This window comes from Bactrocera dorsalis, unplaced genomic scaffold (assembly GCF_023373825.1).
Source record: "Bactrocera dorsalis isolate Fly_Bdor unplaced genomic scaffold, ASM2337382v1 BdCtg127, whole genome shotgun sequence".
In the NCBI taxonomy this organism is placed as follows: Eukaryota; Metazoa; Arthropoda; class Insecta; order Diptera; family Tephritidae; genus Bactrocera; species Bactrocera dorsalis.
The window spans coordinates 26,547-34,441 of NW_026038178.1; the positions used below are offsets into that span (position 1 = coordinate 26,547).

General features: G+C 30.8%; 1 long non-coding RNA gene across 3 annotated transcripts; it reads right to left on the bottom strand.

Annotated features, from left to right (window-relative positions):
• Positions 1–403: 403 nt before the first annotated feature.
• LOC125780144 (uncharacterized) lies at positions 404–6,835 on the bottom strand. 3 transcript variants are annotated; one of them, XR_007423575.1, is made up of 3 exons: positions 6,160–6,835; positions 5,496–5,993; positions 404–1,879 (listed from the first exon to the last, which is right to left on the bottom strand). It is a non-coding gene; the product is annotated as an uncharacterized LOC125780144 (long non-coding RNA). The 3 variants fall into 3 exon arrangements; XR_007423577.1 differs by having other exon boundaries at positions 404–1,612; positions 1,779–1,879; positions 5,496–6,835; XR_007423576.1 differs by having other exon boundaries at positions 404–1,280; positions 1,447–1,879; positions 5,496–6,835.
• Positions 6,836–7,895: the final 1,060 nt, after the last annotated feature.

Genomic DNA, 7,895 nt, shown 5'->3' on the forward strand with positions numbered 1-7,895 from the left:
AAATTTAAGAAATAAATGTATAGATTATATAAATAACTTTTAATATGACTAAATTATAACTAAAAATGTTTAAAAAGAAAATGTTTGGTGCGCATTTTAATAGAAAAATTAATAAAAATATTTATATTGCAAAATAATAATTAATAAATTAATAAAAATCTAAAATCTCGTGGACCTTCAATATTTTATTTCATTTTTATAAACCAAAAACCAATCAGTTATTATGAACAAGCAATATTTAGTTGCTACTCAAGCTATTTCACGAAATTTATGAGCCGTGTGACGTAGATGCGCAGAACGAAAATTTTTTGTCTCTCACTGCGCAATCTTGTACTCTACCATTCTTGCTTCAAATCATTAAATTCACATATTTAAGTTAATAAAACTTATTTATCTCACTGAAGTGGACATAAATCCATAACGGCAGTGAATTTGCAATAATTCCACAACCTTATGTTTAAGTATAAAGTCGATTTTCTTGTATATACACATTTATCAATCGATAATGAGATGCTTCAAATCATAAAATTCACATATTTAAGTTAATTAACCTTCTTCATCTCACTGAAGTGGACATAAAGCCATAACGGCAGTGAATTTGCAAGAATTCCACAACCTAATATTTAAGTATAAAGTCGATTTTCTTGTATAAACACATTTATCAATCGATAATAAGTTGCTTCAAATCATTAAATTCACATATTTAAGTTAATTAACCTTCTTCATCTCACTGGAGTGGACATAAAGCCATAACGGCAGTGAATTTGCAAGAATTCCACAACCTTATGTTTAAGTACAACGACGATTTTCTTGTATATACACATTTATCAATCGATAATGAGATGCTTCAAATCATAAAATTCACATATTTAAGTTAATTAACCTTCTTCATCTCACTGGAGTGGACATAAAGCCATAACGGCAGTGAATTTGCAATAATTCCACAACCTTATGTTTAAGTACAACGACGATTTTCTTGTATATACACATTTATCAATCGATAATGAGTTGCTTCAAATCATTAAATTCACATATTTAAGTTAATTAACCTTCTTCATCTCACTGGAGTGGACATAAAGCCATAACGGCAGTGAATTTGCAATAATTCCACAACCTTATGTTTAAGTATAAAGTCGATTTTCTTGTATAAACACATTTATCAATCGATAATAAGTTGCTTCAAATCATTAAATTCACATATTTAAGTTAATTAACCTTCTTCATCTCACTGGAGTGGACATAAAGCCATAACGGCAGTGAATTTGGAAGAATTCCGTTATCTTATATTTAAGTATAAAGTCGATTTTCTTGTATATACACATTTATCAATCGATAATGAGTTGCTTCAAATCATTAAATTCACATATTTAAGTTAATTAACCTTCTTCATCTCACTGGAGTGGACATAAAGCCATAACGGCAGTGAATTTGCAATAATTCCACAACCTTATGTTTAAGTATAAAGTCGATTTTCTTGTATAAACACATTTATCAATCGATAATAAGTTGCTTCAAATCATTAAATTCACATATTTAAGTTAATTAACCTTCTTCATCTCACTGGAGTGGACATAAAGCCATAACGGCAGTGAATTTGGAAGAATTCCGTTATCTTATATTTAAGTATAAAGTCGATTTTCTTGTATATACACATTTATCAATCGATAATGAGTTGCTTCAAATCATTAAATTCACATATTTAAGTTAATTAACCTTCTTCATCTCACTGGAGTGGACATAAAGCCATAACGGCAGTGAATTTGCAATAATTCCACAACCTTATGTTTAAGTATAAAGTCGATTTTCTTGTATAAACACATTTATCAATCGATAATAAGTTGCTTCAAATCATTAAATTCACATATTTAAGTTAATTAACCTTCTTCATCTCACTGGAGTGGACATAAAGCCATAACGGCAGTGAATTTGCAATAATTCCACAACCTTATGTTTAAGTATAAAGTCGATTTTCTTGTATATACACATTTATCAATCGATAATGAGTTGCTTCAAATCATTAAATTCACATATTTAAGTTAATTAACCTTCTTCATCTCACTGAAGTGGACATAAAGCCATAACGGCAGTGAATTTGCAATAATTCCACAACCTTATGTTTAAGTACAACGACGATTTTCTTGTATAAACACATTTATCAATCGATAATGAGATGCTTCAAATCATTAAATTCACATATTTAAGTTAATTAACCTTCTTCATCTCACTGAAGTGGACATAAAGCCATAACGGCAGTGAATTTGCAATAATTCCACAACCTTATGTTTAAGTACAACGACGATTTTCTTGTATATACACATTTATCAATCGATAATGAGATGCTTCAAATCATTATATTCACATATTTAAGTTAATTAACCTTCTTCATCTCACTGGAGTGGACATAAAGCCATAACGGCAGTGAATTTGCAAGAATTCCACAACCTTATGTTTAAGTATAAAGTCGATTTTCTTGTATATACACATTTATCAATCGATAATGAGATGCTTCAAATCATAAAATTCACATATTTAAGTTAATTAACCTTCTTCATCTCATGGGAGTGGACATAAAGCCATAATAATAAGTTGCTTCAAATCATAAAATTCACATATTTAAGTTAATTAACCTTCTTCATCGCACTGAAGTGGACATAAATCCATAACGGCAGTGAATTTGCAATAATTCCACAACCTTATGTTTAAGTACAACGACGATTTTCTTGTATATACACATTTATCAATCGATAATGAGATGCTTCAAATCATTAAATTCACATATTTAAGTTAATTAACCTTCTTCATCTCACTGGAGTGGACATAAAGCCATAACGGCAGTGAATTTGCAATAATTCCACAACCTTATGTTTAAGTATAAAGTCGATTTTCTTGTATAAACACATTTATCAATCGATAATAAGTTGCTTCAAATCATAAAATTCACATATTTAAGTTAATAATTATTCCACAACCTTATGTTTAAGTACAACGACGATTTTCTTGTATATACACATTTATCAATCGATAATGAGATGCTTCAAATCATTAAATTCACATATTTAAGTTAATTAACCTTCTTCATCTCACTGAAGTGGACATAAAGCCATAACGGCAGTGAATTTGCAAGAATTCCACAACCTTATGTTTAAGTATAAAGTCGATTTTCTTGTATAAGCACATTTATCAATCGATAATGAGTTGCTTCAAATCATTAAATTCACATATTTAAGTTAATTAACCTTCTTCATCTCACTGGAGTGGACATAAAGCCATAACGGCAGTGAATTTGGAAGAATTCCGTTATCTTATATTTAAGTATAAAGTCGATTTTCTTGTATATACACATTTATCAATCGATAATGAGTTGCTTCAAATCATTAAATTCACATATTTAAGTTAATTAACCTTCTTCATCTCACTGAAGTGGACATAAAGCCATAACGGCAGTGAATTTGCAAGAATTTCACAACCTAATATTTAAGTACAGGGTAGGCCATTTAAAGTTGACCCATCTGGCAACGCTGTAACTTTTAACAGCGCTGACAAATCGGCTAATGTCATACCGCGTTAGAAGCGTCATTCGAAGACAATTTATACCATGGAACAGTATACTCCAAAAGAACGCGCTGAAATTGTTCAGCTTTATATTCAAAATAACTTTTCAATTGTGTTAACTCAACGTGCGTTTCGCAAAAAAAATAAAGTGAAAAGTGCTCCAGTTAAGAACACAATTAAGTCTTTATACGCAAAATTTGTGAACACCGGTAATCTCAGTAATGCTAGTCATGCATCCAGACAACGCACAAGACGTTCTGATGAAAATATCGAAGCTGTACGAGCCAGTATTGAGGAGACTCCATCGACATCGAGTTATCGCCGCTCTCAGGAATTAGACATCTCTCGCACCACTCTCCGACGCATAATTCATAAAGATTTGAAGATGTTTCCATATAAAATTCAAATGGCACAAAAACTAAACCCAGCTGATTATCCGCGACGCCCTAATTTTGGCAAATGGGCCATCGGGCGATTGATATCGAAAAATGGTGATGTTGACTGGCCACCGAGATCACCAGATTTGACGCCACCAGACTTTTATTTGTGGGGTTATTTGAAATCCAAGGTATACGCTAATAAGCCAAAGACCTTAGCTCAACTGAAAGCCAACATTCGACGTGAAACAGCCGCCATATCATCCGAAACATTGGCCAAAGTCATGGAAAATGTCGAAAAAAGAGTGCATTTAGCTGTCAAAGCTAAAGGTGCCCATTTACGCGATCTAATTTTTAAATATTAGCTGAAACAAATCCCCTTGGACCAAAATAAATTATTTTTGAAATGAACAAAAAACATTGTTTTCTTTTGTTCTTTTTTTTTAGAAACAAATGGGTCAACTTTAAATGGCCTACCCTGTATAAAGTCGATTTTCTTGTATAAACACATTTATCAATCGATAATGAGTTGCTTCAAATCATTAAATTCACATATTTAAGTTAATTAACCTTCTTCATCGCACTGAAGTGGACATAAAGCCATAACGGCAGTGAATTTGCAAGAATTCCACAACCTTATGTTTAAGTATAAAGTCGATTTTCTTGTATATACACATTTATCAATCGATAATGAGTTGCTTCAAATCATTAAATTCACATATTTAAGTTAATTAACCTTCTTCATCTCACTGGAGTGGACATAAAGCCATAACGGCAGTGAATTTGCAAGAATTCCACAACCTTATGTTTAAGTACAACGACGATTTTCTTGTATAAACACATTTATCAATCGATAATAAGTTGCTTCAAATCATTAAATTCACATATTTAAGTTAATTAACCTTCTTCATCTCACTGAAGTGGACATAAAGCCATAACGGCAGTGAATTTGCAAGAATTCCACAACCTTATGTTTAAGTATAAAGTCGATTTTCTTGTATATACACATTTATCAATCGATAATGAGTTGCTTCAAATCATTAAATTCACATATTTAAGTTAATTAACCTTCTTCATCTCACTGGAGTGGACATAAAGCCATAACGGCAGTGAATTTGGAAGAATTCCGTTATCTTATATTTAAGTATAAAGTCGATTTTCTTGTATAAACACATTTATCAATCGATAATGAGTTGCTTCAAATCATTAAATTCACATATTTAAGTTAATTAACCTTCTTCATCTCACTGGAGTGGACATAAAGCCATAACGGCAGTGAATTTGGAAGAATTCCACAACCTTATGTTTAAGTATAAAGTCGATTTTCTTGTATAAACACATTTATCAATCGATAATGAGTTGCTTCAAATCATTAAATTCACATATTTAAGTTAATTAACCTTCTTCATCTCACTGAAGTGGACATAAATCCATAACGGCAGTGAATTTGCAATAATTCCACAACCTTATGTTTAAGTATAAAGTCGATTTTCTTGTATATACACATTTATCAATCGATAATGAGTTGCTTCAAATCATTATATTCACATATTTAAGTTAATTAACCTTCTTCATCTCACTGGAGTGGACATAAAGCCATAACGGCAGTGAATTTGGAAGAATTCCGTTATCTTATATTTAAGTATAAAGTCGATTTTCTTGTATAAACACATTTATCAATCGATAATGAGTTGCTTCAAATCATTAAATTCACATATTTAAGTTAATTAACCTTCTTCATCTCACTGAAGTGGACATAAATCCATAACGGCAGTGAATTTGCAAGAATTCCACAACCTTATGTTTAAGTACAACGACGATTTTCTTGTATATACACATTTATCAATCGATAATGAGTTGCTTCAAATCATTAAATTCACATATTTAAGTTAATTAACCTTCTTCATCTCACTGAAGTGGACATAAAGCCATAACGGCAGTGAATTTGCAAGAATTCCACAACCTTATGTTTAAGTACAACGACGATTTTCTTGTATATACACATTTATCAATCGATAATGAGTTGCTTCAAATCATTATATTCACATATTTAAGTTAATTAACCTTCTTCATCTCACTGGAGTGGACATAAAGCCATAACGGCAGTGAATTTGCAATAATTCCACAACCTTATGTTTAAGTATAAAGTCGATTTTCTTGTATATACACATTTATCAATCGATAATGAGTTGCTTCAAATCATTAAATTCACATATTTAAGTTAATTAACCTTCTTCATCTCACTGGAGTGGACATAAAGCCATAACGGCAGTGAATTTGGAAGAATTCCGTTATCTTATATTTAAGTATAAAGTCGATTTTCTTGTATAAACACATTTATCAATCGATAATGAGTTGCTTCAAATCATTAAATTCACATATTTAAGTTAATTAACCTTCTTCATCTCACTGAAGTGGACATAAAGCCATAACGGCAGTGAATTTGCAATAATTCCACAACCTTATGTTTAAGTATAAAGTCGATTTTCTTGTATATACACATTTATCAATCGATAATGAGTTGCTTCAAATCATTAAATTCACATATTTAAGTTAATTAACCTTCTTCATCTCACTGAAGTGGACATAAAGCCATAACGGCAGTGAATTTGCAATAATTCCACAACCTTATGTTTAAGTATAAAGTCGATTTTCTTGTATATACACATTTATCAATCGATAATGAGTTGCTTCAAATCATTAAATTCACATATTTAAGTTAATTAACCTTCTTCATCTCACTGAAGTGGACATAAAGCCATAACGGCAGTGAATTTGCAAGAATTCCACAACCTTATGTTTAAGTATAAAGTCGATTTTCTTGTATATACACATTTATCAATCGATAATGAGTTGCTTCAAATCATTAAATTCACATATTTAAGTTAATTAACCTTCTTCATCGCACTGAAGTGGACATAAAGCCATAACGGCAGTGAATTTGCAAGAATTCCACAACCTTTTGTTTAACTATAAAGTCGATTTTCTTGTATATCTACATTTATCAATCGATATAGAGTTGCTTCAAATCATTTTATTCACATATTTAAGTTAATAAACCTTCTTTGTCTCACTGAAGTGGACATAAAGCCATAACGGCAGTGAATTTGCAAGAATTCCACAACCTAATGTTTAAGTATAAAGTCGATTTTCTTGTATATACACATTTATCAATCGATAATGAGTTGCTTCAAATCATTAAATTCACATATTTAAGTTAATTAACCTTCTTCATCTCACTGAAGTGGACATAAAGCCATAACGGCAGTGAATTTGCAAGAATTCCACAACCTTATGTTTAAGTATAAAGTCGATTTTCTTGTATATACACATTTATCAATCGATAATGAGTTGCTTCAAATCATTAAATTCACATATTTAAGTTAATTAACCTTCTTCATCTCACTGGAGTGGACATAAAGCCATAACGGCAGTGAATTTGCAAGAATTCCACAACCTTATGTTTAAGTATAAAGTCGATTTTCTTGTATATACACATTTATCAATCGATAATGAGTTGCTTCAAATCATTAAATTCACATATTTAAGTTAATTAACCTTCTTCATCTCACTGGAGTGGACATAAAGCCATAACGGCAGTGAATTTGCAAGAATTCCACTACCTTATATTTAAGTATAAAGTCGATTTTCTTGTATATACACATTTATCAATCGATAATGAGTTGCTTCAAATCATTAAATTCACATATTTAAGTTAATTAACCTTCTTCATCTCACTGGAGTGGACATAAAGCCATAACGGCAGTGAATTTGCAATAATTCCACAACCTTATGTTTAAGTATAAAGTCGATTTTCTTGTATATACACATTTATCAATCGATAATGAGTTGCTTCAAATCATTAAATTCACATATTTAAGTTAATTAACCTTCTTCATCTCACTGAAGTGGACATAAAGCCATAACGGCAGTGAATTTGCAAGAATTCCACAACCTTATATTTAA